The sequence below is a fragment of the Durio zibethinus genome, chromosome 25 (assembly GCF_047325235.1).
Source record: "Durio zibethinus cultivar Kanyao isolate XHJ-2024 chromosome 25, ASM4732523v1, whole genome shotgun sequence".
NCBI classification, from domain to species: domain Eukaryota; kingdom Viridiplantae; phylum Streptophyta; class Magnoliopsida; order Malvales; family Malvaceae; genus Durio; species Durio zibethinus.
In genome coordinates this window covers 11,112,516-11,125,562 of record NC_143186.1, presented here as the reverse complement: position 1 = coordinate 11,125,562, position 13,047 = coordinate 11,112,516, and the positions used below count along the sequence as shown (strand labels likewise).

At 27.3% G+C, this 13,047-nt stretch overlaps 1 pseudogene across 1 annotated transcript; it reads left to right on the top strand.

Annotated features, from left to right (window-relative positions):
* The first annotated feature begins 8,606 nt into the window (after positions 1-8,606).
* LOC111276332 (rust resistance kinase Lr10-like) lies at positions 8,607-12,611 on the top strand (annotated as a pseudogene). The gene is made up of 3 exons (XR_016333775.1): positions 8,607-9,428; positions 10,238-10,333; positions 11,423-12,611. The product of XR_016333775.1 is annotated as a rust resistance kinase Lr10-like (transcript).
* Positions 12,612-13,047: the final 436 nt, after the last annotated feature.

Genomic DNA, 13,047 nt, shown 5'->3' with positions numbered 1-13,047 from the left:
CTAAAAGAGACATTTCATTCTACTCAAACTGAAAAATTCTCCATATAGCCTCTTGAGGAGATACCCATCTGACATTTTGAAATGGCTCTATTTCATCAATGACATTATCCCTGTCATCTTGTGCAATATAAATAGGAACTTTGTCATGCCCTTTATATATATATATATATATATATATATTTATAAAGGTACTTGACTGCCTTAACTTTTGAACATATCTCAACATTTATGTGACAATTATATCTTGTCAAAAGATATGGATTATATGGTACAATCCACCTGTTGTCAACAATTTTGTTATTTATCTTCACCGACGAACCATTTGCTCTTCTTTTATATATTGGATATTCATCTTTTCCTTGTAGTGTCTATGAACAGAAAGATTTAGGATAGTGAAACTTGCATTTATCATCAACTATGCATGATTTGATAGGTTCGTATTTTCCACAAGGGCCATGTATCATGTTTTTCACAACCAATTCATACAGCTCTAGATAAAGTTCTTTATCTGGCAATTCAGCACAAACATATCTATCAAATTGATCTTCAGATAAAATCTTATTTCCTTCTTCTAATATGATTAATATATAGGCATGGGGAAGTCCTCTTTTTTGAAATTCAATAACATAAACATGTGCTGCAACTTTTTCAAATATTCTTTTTCAAAAATTTGATCTTTGAGATCTTCCAATTTAGCATGAAATATTTTAGAAGTCAGATCTGATCTATCTTGAGCAAGTTGACCTTCTTTGAGCTCATTTATAATTTCCTTCCATTCTAGATTACATGTCATAGTTATAAAAATATCTGGCTTTCCAAATCCTTAGACCAAACTCATTGCATTATAATATCTACGCTGCATGTCTCTAGGGCCTCCAATAAAAGTTGCAAGAAGAACTATCCTCTTTCCCACTTGGCTTCCTCTTACTTCTCTAGCTATTACGCTATCAACAATTCCTTGATACAATTCAAATCAAATATTTGATTGCTTGACCTTGTAACAATCAAGCCATGATGTTTTGATTTTAGTATACATATTATGACAAATTGTTGAAACAATTGCCCAATCAAAAGGTATATAGTTTTTGTTGTTTCAAACTCTCTGATTTGGAATTTGAAACAATAATATTCCCTTATTGACATTTCTACTTTTCTTTTTTTTTGCAACAATTCCTGAAATAATAAATAAATTTTAAAGTTTAGTATTTTAACTACCAATTTAACAATAAAACATAAGATTATTATAGGAAATAAAATATCAATGAGTTAAAGTAATGCAAAAAACTTGCACAAATGCTAAAGTAACTAAAAGACTAATACTACGAATCTTTAACTTAAAACTAACATTAATCAAGTATATAAAAATAAAAAACTAACAAAGTATGATTAGATATTATAAAATAAAAAATTAGAATCCTTTTCATAGGAAGCTAATCTTTATTGAGGATTTGATTGAATAAATAGTGCATGTAGTTTTATACCGATTAGCAAAGTACAATTTTATATAAGAAAGTGAAAATTTTAAAATGATTTGCTAACAATGAAAGTAACAAATTTAGATAAAAATTTTACTATATATGATATGATCAAAGTAATGAGAAATAAATAACATTTAAAAAATTAAACATAAAAAAATTTTAAAAATATTAAGTTCACAATAATTACCTTCACATCCTCTTTCAAAAATTTCTTCTACTGAATGAAAAGATGATCTATTTCCAATTGTTACTTCATTCTCATTAGCATTATTTAAAATAACTTTCTTGATATTTTGATGCCAACCAACTTCTTCATTTGGAAAGAGTAAAGGATACTATAAGGGATCATAACAACTGAAATAATGTTTAACTCTATGTCATCTTATTGAATGAGCATGATCTATGATATTTTTTTAAATGGAATGTTTGAGTTGTTTCTTTCGACCTATATAGCAACAACTTGATCAGTAGATAGACGATTATAAACTCGTTGATCTAAATTAGTATTTGTTGCAATATAAATTTCAAAATCCTTAAAAGAAGATACATCATTTAATCTTCGTAAGACTTGGGCATAAGGATTTTCTTCTAAAATTTTTATCAGTATCTCCACAACTTTTGTACTTAAGTTTTCATTGTGCTATGTTTTCATTTTATGTTGAAGTTCATTACCAGTATCATAGAAGTATAGCTGAAAATAACATAGAGTATTTTCTTCTAGAACTAATGCTAGAATATCATGATATATTTGCCTTTGTGCTCAAAAAATGTAAATACCTTGTCTTGAAGATGCAAAATCCTTATCTAACCTAACTCCAAATGATGTGAATGAGAACATACTATTGTAAGATCTAATGTGCTTTCGAAATTCAATGGCTTTTTCAGTTTGAGATGCAAAAAGATGGTATAACTATTCTAGAATAGGAGTGGTAGCTAATTTCACTTGACCAGTTTAACAATAAAATGATGGAGGCTCATATTGGAATTTTTTAGTACCACAATAATTATAACATGGAATATTCTTCAATTAATGTAATGGAGAAAATGCAGGAGTATACAATGTTTCCCTTGATAAAATAGTTTCATATTAATTCTAAAGAAAATTGAAATAAATACAATTGTATTTTTTGATTTAAAATCATATAAAACTAACCTTGTTTGTCATATGGAGAAAATAGAGTTATGTATAACAAGTCATTCTTTCATATCTTTTTTTGCTTAGGACAATCCTCCATTAGAGCTTTTATTGATTGAAAGTAATTGTATATTATACTAATTGAACAATTAATTCTTCTGTTATATGAAAATTTTGTTGTACATAAATTTTTATTATATTTAAATATTAAGATACATAATTTTAAAAAATAGAATAAAAATAAAATAAACTTCTAACCTTGATATCTTGTCATGTTCCAATAAATTTCGTTTCACCTTAAAAGAATTCATCGATGTGTAACTTTTCTTCTTGATTTCATGTCAAATTTGATATAGGAAATTCTAAGTAATCAGCAAATAGTTTTGTAATGGAAATGAGCCAACTACTTATCTGCAAAAAAGAGAAGAATCTTTACACAAAAAGATAGAAAGATAAACATGCATAAGTTTTGCACAAAAAATCACATAAAAGTTTTCATTTAAAAGATATTGTTTGATATCTAACTTGATCTAAACTTTTTAATGATAATGACATTATGCATATTAAATTTGAATGATGCTAAATTTGCTTATTAAGGATGTAAAAATGTAAAACTTTTTTAGTTTAGTACTTATTGGTGGCATTCTTAGTATTAAATCTCCTTCAATGACTATTAATTTAAAAGCATATACATATGGCATGCATGAATGTGAACTTATGCATGCATCTCTAATAAATGTATGATGTATGTGGGTAGATGTCTTGTGCATCAACAGTTTCATGTTTAATCCTTAAAAGAATCTATTGTTTGTATTTATTCAGGGAGACACTACAAAAAGTTAGAAAATTGGTTCATTTTGGGGGATTTTTAGATTGTGAATATCTACAAAGGACATTAGCTAAAGAAGTTCAATAGATGGAGTCTAGGTGCTTCTGCTTTTTATTGCCCTCATCATGCAATCAATAATACTATTAATAGAAATTTTATAATGGTTAAAGCACACAACATGTTCTACTGACTCTTGAATATGCATAGGAATAATGTAAATGTAAATATAAATGATTGATTGTTGAAGCAAAACTTTATGTGAATGATTATTGCTTCCAAGAAAATGGGTTTTCACTGGAATCACACTAATATATGTACTAATTTAGCCTTCCATCTTCATTTTATGTGCATTACTTTTTTACCATATTTCACCAACATCTATGTCTTTAAGTCTTCCTACGGCAATAACATACTACAAGGAAGCCTTTGCATCTGTCTTCATGCTAGTATTATTCATTTGCTAGCCAATATGTTGAGCTTGGTCTTCATTGGAATATGCCTTGAACAACAATTTTGATTTAGTATGTTATCTCTCCTTTTTTGTAATGTTTGATTAATTATTCCAAATTCTCATAGGGAAATTTTGTGTTGTAGTATAATATGTTTTGGAATATGTGACATTTCGAAGTTTAAGTTTTTGGTCAGTCTTGATCAGTTAACAAAATGAAATATCATATAAATATGCCTTATAGATGATCTATTGACTGCATTACTTGGTGGATGGATTTGTTCATTCCAACAGTATTGAGTCTACTGGATTTTGTAAATCTTACTTTTAGATTTTTCTTTTGATATCTACCTTAATGGTGATTTTGCCCACCATGGTGTTATATCTTATATGTGTTATTTCCCCTGGCAATGCTTGTTGGGTTTATCTATCTATTCTTTGGCTTTAGAGGGAATATACTATATTCTTTTTTCATTCAATGTAACATGATGCCTTTGGTGCTTTATTTGGCCTTTTTGGGGCAATGTTATCAAAGCTTCTGACCAACTACACTATCTATTTAGAAAGAGAAATGTTCGTATGCGGTTTTTATATTTAAATGAAAGTTGTAAATGCTACATATCTTATCATCTTATCAGACTCGTGAACATGGGTTTATTAATTATATTTTTTTTTCAAATACTTGGTTACTTTTCTCAGGTATTGCTAATTGTATAGGCATATCAAGGGGATTCATGTATAGTTTGAGTAACAAAATTGAGGAGTCTATTTCTTTTGCTTTTTGTTCCTGATCGTTATTACTATGTGGATTTATCTTTATATAAGGTGAAGACCATCTCTTTATCTTATTTGAATTTAACAAAGAAAAGTCAAAAGTGTTTTTCGTAGTATTACTAAGTTATAATTATCATTTTTAACGTATTAGCATGAAAGTGATGTTTATATTCATTAAGGTATATAATGATGACCCAGAGAATTTTAGCTTTGGTTTTCTTTAAATTCATTTATATGCTTTGTTTTACCACTAGCAATAAAAAAAAATCTCAATCTTAAGAGTGATATATATAATCTTCTAATGCAAGGTTAGAACTACTTGGAAACTTTCATCTGTTACAATTTGTTAGCTATTTACACATGCAAAAATTAGAGTATGCAAACATTTCTTTTAACTATATATATTTGTTTTTAGTTCAATAAAAGAAGCATAAGCATTAAACACTCTGAAATTCAAAGAAAAACAATTAAATTAACTAACTTTAATTAAAATTTAGTATAAGTTGCAAAGTTACTTGGGAGAGTGAAAAATCTAATATTAATGGAAGAAAGAAGATTTCTTGTTGATATTGCAAATTGATTTCTCTAAATGAGCTTGAATATTTAATTATTTTTGTTATAGAAGTCTAGTAATCTAAAAAAAGAGTTTAAATTACACTTTTTAAAAAGTCTAATAATAAAAGAGTTCAAATTATAATTTATCTCAATAAAAATTTAATAATAAAAAGTCATTTTATAATTACTTTTGATTTACTAAGGGTATTTTGATCGTTCACAATTATCACTTTTAGAGTTCATATTTTTATATATAAATGATATCCAACAATTAAAAAGAGTCCCCTAACTTGATTAGCTCCCATAGTAGACTACTATTTTATTTTTTATCAAATTTTTTACTGAAAAAAGAAAGATGTTATGAAAAAATACAAAAATATCTAGTAAAAATATTTCTTGATAAACATTTTTATTAAAAAGTTACAAAAAATTATAAAAGATCATTAATCAATAATCAATTAAACATATATGTATACATACCTATAAATATATACATTTATTACTATATACTATAATTAAAAGTAATCTCTTAATTTTTACTATTTATTAGCTTTAATTGAGGGCCTCTTTGCTTGATATTTGTCAGGCAATTTGGCATTTACGACTTTTTTTTATTTAGTTAAGAAGCAAAACAATTTGTATATATAAATATAGTCTTTCAAATATTGTTTTAGGTTAAATGAAGGTTGAATTGAATAAGACTCTCACTTTTTTATTTTCCCTTTTAAAAAGAAAAATTTTAAAAACTAAATAAATAAATAAATAAAATCTCTAACAAAAAAGAAAGGAAATCTGAGTTCTTTTAAAAAATCGTTTAAAACATATCAATTTATTTATTGTTTATTAAATTAAATTAAATAATAAAACTCTTAAAATGAAAATTTTAAAACTGTTGTAGTGGACACTTTTATTTTTTATACATAAATAAAGAAATAAGTATATTTAAATTGAATAATTTATATTATTTTAAAATAAAAAGTGAGCCCAACTGTAGTTGGGCAAAATTTCTAATGTTATTAAAAATAATAATATTTATCATTAAAATATTAAATATATTTATACCGTTAAAATAGTTATATTTTATATTGTAATTATCAAGTACAAAATCATAACAAAAACATTATTTATTTATATTTATTATTAAAATAGTAATATAGATACATTAATAAATAACATACCAAAATAATATACTTTAAATTGAAAATTATTAGGAAATTATTAAAAATATTCATATTATGAAAATAATAATATAATATTATTATTTATTTTGATTATTAAAGTAATAAATATTATTTAATATATTATTATATATTATTAAAATAATAATATAATATTATATAATATTGAAATATTAAAATATTTATGTCCAATAATATATAAAATTAAAAAAGCCAAAGACTTTTAATGATAATATTTTAATATTTCATTTTTAATTAAATTGAATAAAAATATTTTTATTAATATAATAATATTCAAGTAAGGTCAAATCAAGTTCAAATTTAAAATATCATATTCAATATCCAACTTAAGTAGAATTATAAAAATATTTAAAATTAAAATACTAGAAAATTTTTTAATATTAATATTTTAATTTTTAAATAAAATTAAATAAAAATATTTTTATTAATATAGTAATATTTTAAATTGGATCAAATTAAATTTGAATTTAAAAATATTATATCCAAAATCCAACTTGAATAAAATTGTGCTCATAAACTTTATAAGTAGCTTTATCTATAGATAATTTTTTTAAAAAATTATCTTCTCTTTAAAAAAACTAAAAAATAATTTTATTTTACATTGATTAATAAATTATTTTTCATTAATCAACTAATTTTTTAATAAATAAATATTAAAAAATATAAAAATAATTTTTCACGAAGACAAATGCAGCTTTACAATGACTTTGATTTTGAACACACAAATTTTCTCCCAATTATCAATTGTGATGGCAGATAGGTCTTCTCCAAGTAGGTGCTTGACTGACTCGTAGCTAAAGTTTTACACGTAGAAGCAACTTAATTGGTTATGTCAAAGTATGACTTGCTTTCATTCACCGCCTCCAATAGTTATTGGTTTAAGAAACGAAACACTTTGTGAATCTAATATTTTAAATGACATAAAAATACTATAATAATATAATTTAGACTTTTAATAGAAAATTAAATAAAAATAAAAAATATTTTTATATTCATAAAAATTAATACGATAATTTTTTATTTAACATACATTTAACATGAAATAGATTTAATATAAATACACATATCTACTCGAAAATATAGTTTTATCACTGGAATATATATCCATTACCTTATTTGCATCATTGTCGATCGTTTTCTCCAACACCTAGTACCAATTTTAATTAGGATGCTAAAAGCTGAAGTCCCCTTTTCTGGCCTTCTGGCTCTTGCTTTATTTCTATTCCCTGATGCTTCCATAATTAGAGCCCAAAACAAAGACTCTGGCTCTTTCGTAAATGTCAACATTAGTTACTCTTTTCAATCAGCAAGCCAACCTTCATACTGTGGTTACCCGCGGCTTCAACTGGATTGCGAGGAAGATAACCGCACGACTTCGACCATAGACCATAGAGAAAAAACAAAAAAAAGTATTATACGCGTACGCTGGCCCCGAGTGTGGATGCCTTCTTTGACGGGCTCTTAACTACTTCCTAATTATTCATCTTCGCAAAATTAAAAAATAAAAAAACAAAGAAAGAGGTATGAAAATCTTATCCAAGCCCTTGACTAATTGCTTAAATTGTTCTCCGCAATTGACTTTCGATTTCTCAAAAGTATGAATTTACATCACACAAAATGTTTCAGTGCTTAATTTCCTCGTCTTTTACAGCTTGATTCCTCACTCGCATCTTCCAGTATACATTATATTTTTTAAATTCTTACGTCCCTTCCTACAAATTTTTATATTATTATATCTTTTTTTAATATTTGTACACTATGCATTATCGGATGGTATATAAATCTATTATATTAATGCATTATATAGGATCATTTCATTGATTCATAAATTTAAAAAATTAAAATAAATACTAAAATTATTTAATTAAAAATAATTATTTTTTATAGTAATTATTGAATATTTTCTTTTTAATTTTATCTTTTAAGGATTTTAAATTTTTTAAGTTTATAAATTTATTAAGTGACAACATATAATATATTAATAGTATATAAAATTTATACAATAATAATTCATCAAATATAAATTTATTTTTCTTTTTGCGTGTGGATTGTTGATTTTAATTGAATAATAATTAAAATGGTTTAAAGCGCTTAACGGGTCAGTCAACTTGGAGATACATTGATTTAACTTTCTTAATTTTTTATTGTCTAAGTCGTTAAAGTCTTTCCTCATTTTAACCCAAAAAAAAAAAAGAGGGACTTGATTTTAAAAACATGAGTTTCTTCCAGGTAAGAATAAAACATTTCTATGCTTTTATATATCCTTGGACTTAAAGCTGGTTCTTCATCGCCAAAACTTTAGGATGGTAAAAGCACAACTTTCATTGTTTCGGCTCATGGCCCTTCCTTTATTTCTATGATTCCCTGATTCTTGCATCGCTAAATCTCGAATTCCTAAAGACTGTGGCTCTTCTTACTGTGGAAACGTTACCGTCAATTTCCCTTTCCGATTAAAAAGCCAGCCTCCCGAGTGTGGTGACCATAACCTGGAACTGGAATGCGACAACAACAATCGTACCACTTTTGTGTTTGTTAAGGAGAAATTGTATGTCCAAAAGATCTCTTATGAAAACCAAACAATACGAGCTATGGATATGGTGACATGAGAGGCTGAGCAGAGACAATTGCTCCCTTCCTCGTGATATTATTAGATATTCAGTTCATTCTTGGTATTTAAATTCAAAAGTAAAACTAAGAGTTTATTTAAATTATCCTCATAGTCATATGTATCTAGTAAATTGCACAACAAAAATGAAATCTTCTCTGCACGTCAATGCCTCTCGTTGCCCCAATAGCTCTTCCCTTCCACCTTCCTACTTTTATTTTTTAAATGGAAACACCCAGCCGTCCGATTTCAATCCATCTTACAAAGTCATAGCCGAGGTTCCAATCATGCTTGAGAATATTTCAGGTCTATCTGCTTCAGATATTTATGAACAGAGGGCTCTGAACTGATATGGGAATACTACAACTGCAAATGGTGCGACAACAGTGTTTCATTCCGAGATATGTAAGTTTTTTTTTTGGGCATTTAAGTTCTATTTTAGAAAAGATTGATAACTGTTCTTGATAGGAATTAAGCTTAATAATTAAATTAAGAAAATTACAGTTAGGTGTAATTGAAATTCCAACATAATAAATTATCACTGATTTTTTAAAATAAATATTATTTGATGCAAAGAATATGCAATTTTTATATTTTAAAAGTAATGAGGTATTTTTCTGTCGAGATAAAAATGTCTTTTTACTTTTCTTTTTCTTCTCTTTCCAACCTCTTGCTCATCGGTCAAAGGCCAACTGGCACCAACAAAGGCGGGTTTGAAAAAAAATAGGTAGAAAGGAGAGAAAATATAAACAAAAATTAAGGGTATTTTTGGTACTGGGTGGGTTCTTTTTGTTACTGTTGGTAGTAATTAACATTTTCATGATTACATTAAAAAAATACACCAAACATTAATTATTTTTCAAAAAACCTACTGACCATTAATTTATTTCTATTTCATTACGTTAGTGCAATTTTCTCTAATAAAAATTAGCGCCTTGGTTATGCTAGCGTTATTTGAAAATTGTGATTTGGAAATCTAAAATTAAATAAAATTGTTGTTTAAATAGAAAATTTTGAATTCATTTCCATACTGTATTCTAGTGGTCAACTATACAATGACGAAGTTATCTTTAGTATCTTTCACTATACTACAAAACATAATGTTTTATAATTCCTTATGTTGATTTTTCTTTTATATTTTTTTATACGTTTCAAATTGTCAATTTTTTTACATCACCATTATTAATTTTAATTTGATATATTCAATAATCCAGATTGTCAGCTTCGAAATATGCCATGAGAGGTTATAGGCGCAACGTATTACATTTGCGTTTTAAGGGTCCCCATGTATCCTACTATGATGGTGATCGATCTAGACGTATGCTTCCCAAAGAATTCATTAGTAATGTTTTTCTTGGATTTGCTATATATTTTTGTTCTTTTATTGAAATAATTATTTTTTTTTTTGAAATTTTGTTGTAGGTGCGTATATTCTTTATGTTGGAATAACATGTATATTTAAGTTTTAGATTAATATTTGCATTTGCATATATAAATTGAGTAATATGTCAATATTTATCCAAGTCTTCAATTTTAAGAAAAAAGAAATTAAATGAGCCTATTAGATCATATAAGTTTAGATTTAATTTCGATACTAGAAGTTTTTCCAGCTCTCAATTTGTCTGGAATGAGTCTCACTTCTTAAGAATTTTGTTAGTATGCAAAATTTATGTTGATACTTATTGGTTTAACTCTATTGATGAGGTTGAAAGTGTGTAGGAAGAAAAAAATTGACAATCTTTCTTTCAAAAAATCTACAGAACACAGCACAACTATGAATTTAGTTAATATTGTCAAAAGTTCAAAGGATGAGAGTTTGTTAAAAGACAGTGTTAAGGAACAGTTTAACTCAAATCTTGGGTGTTACAGAGTTGAAAAAATTTCAAAGAACAATTTTGAAGAGCCAACCTTATAACTCTTTTTTCTCTGTTGTCTACCAATCAAAACTTGGACCCCCAGGAAGATGGTTACCTAGTTTTTTGTCTGAGTAAGTTATAGTCTGAACAATGTTAGCAATCCTGTTAAAGATTTGGTGACATTAGAGAATGAAATAGATATACAGCATCCTCCAAAATTGTTGAGTCGACTATAAGCGATGATCATAAATCCTGCTATGGTGAATTAGTTGATGTCAGCTCTTGACTTAATCAATTCTTTTTTGGGTTCATTTGCATCTTTTGGTGTTTCTGTTATGGTGAATTAGTTTCAATTGTATAGTTTGAAGGTTATGTTTTTGAATGCTTCTTTCAATATTTTCTGATTTGTTCATTTTCCCTCCTTGTTCAAGTTTATTCAGATATGAATATACAATTTTGTGCCTGTACTTCATGATTACTGTTAAAATTAAGGTTCATATGCTTGTATTTTCTTGGACACTAATGCCTTTCATTGAAAAATACTAATGTGTTTATATATTTTTCTCGGGAAGGAGGAATTGCTTTAGCAAGAATATTGATCGGGATAGCTATCTTGATTGCGGTTGTTACATACAAATTACGAAGAAGACACTTATCCGCTGATGAGACAATTGAAGAGTTTCTTCAAAGTCAAAATAACTTTATACCTATTAGGTATTCTTACTATGAAATAAAAAGAATAACTAATGGTTTCAAAGATAAATTAGGAGAAGGGGGTTATGGTTCAGTGTTTAAAGGAAACTTCGTAGCAACCATCTTGTGGCAGTAAAGTTGTTGGGCAAATCAAAAGCTAATGGGAAAGATTTCATTAATGAAGTTGCAACAATAGGGAGGATCCATCATGTAAACATTGTGAAACTTATTGGGTTTTGTGTAGAGGGGTCAAAGCAAGCTCTTGTATATGATTTCATGCCAAATGTTTCCTTAGATAAAATCATATTTTCTGGAGAAAATAAGATCAGTTTAAGCTAGCAGCAAATGCTTGACACCGTGCTTGGAATTGCTCGAGGAATTGACTATTTACATCGAGGATGTGACATGCAAATTTTACATTTTGATATCAAGCCTCATAACATTCTTCTAGATGAGAATTTCAACCCAAAAGTTTCAGATTTTGGTTTAGCAAAATTATGTTCAGTAGATGATAGCATTGTGTCTCTCACTGCAGCACGAGGTACACTGGGATATATTGCTCCTGAATTGGTCTACAAAAACATTGGAGGCATCTCATTTAAAGCTGATGTTTATAGTTTCGGGATGCTTTTAATGGAAATTGTGGGAAGGAGGAAAATTTTGAATGCATTCGCAGAACAATCAAGTCAGATATACTTCCCATCGTGGATATATGATCGATTTGAGCAAGGAAAGGAAATAGAATAGGGAGATGCTACGGATAATGAAAAGATGATTTTGAGGAAAATGTTAGTAGTAGCTTTTTGGTGTATACAAATGAAGCCTGCTAATCGTCCATCAATGTCAAAAGTGTTGGAGATGCTCGAAACTGATGCTGAATTGCTTAAAATGCCTCCAAGACCTTTTCAGTTTCCTTTTGAAGCATCAGCTAAGAATCATGCCTGTGGTGATAATTCAATTGATGAGACAACCACATTGCTTCCCCATTGGACTGAAAATTGCTTAAATGAAGTGTAAGAGCTACGTGCTATTTATTTTATCGTTTGTCGTTAACTCGTACGGGCTGGGAATGAGTATGGTATGTTGTGAAATTTTCAATAATATCCTTGCATTATTGAATGCTAAAAAGACCTATTTTAAGCAAAGTAATTTAGTTTTTGTATGTTATTGTTAAATGTATAATAAGGAACAAAAAGTCCCAATATCCCAAAACTTTGTGTTATAATTTCCAAATGGCCATGGAAATATGTATAACATTATTTTGGTACAAAATAGACTAAATCCATACACAAATTAAATACACAACATAACGTTCAAAGCAATAATATTATACAGAACTTCTAAGCAAAGGAAGATTGAGTGGCATTAAATAATCCAGATTTAGTATCATATCCTAAAACACTCAATGATTACATGGATGACTATACTAAACAAGCTTCCAACAAAAGATAGATTAAGAAATTGGGGAGTGAAGG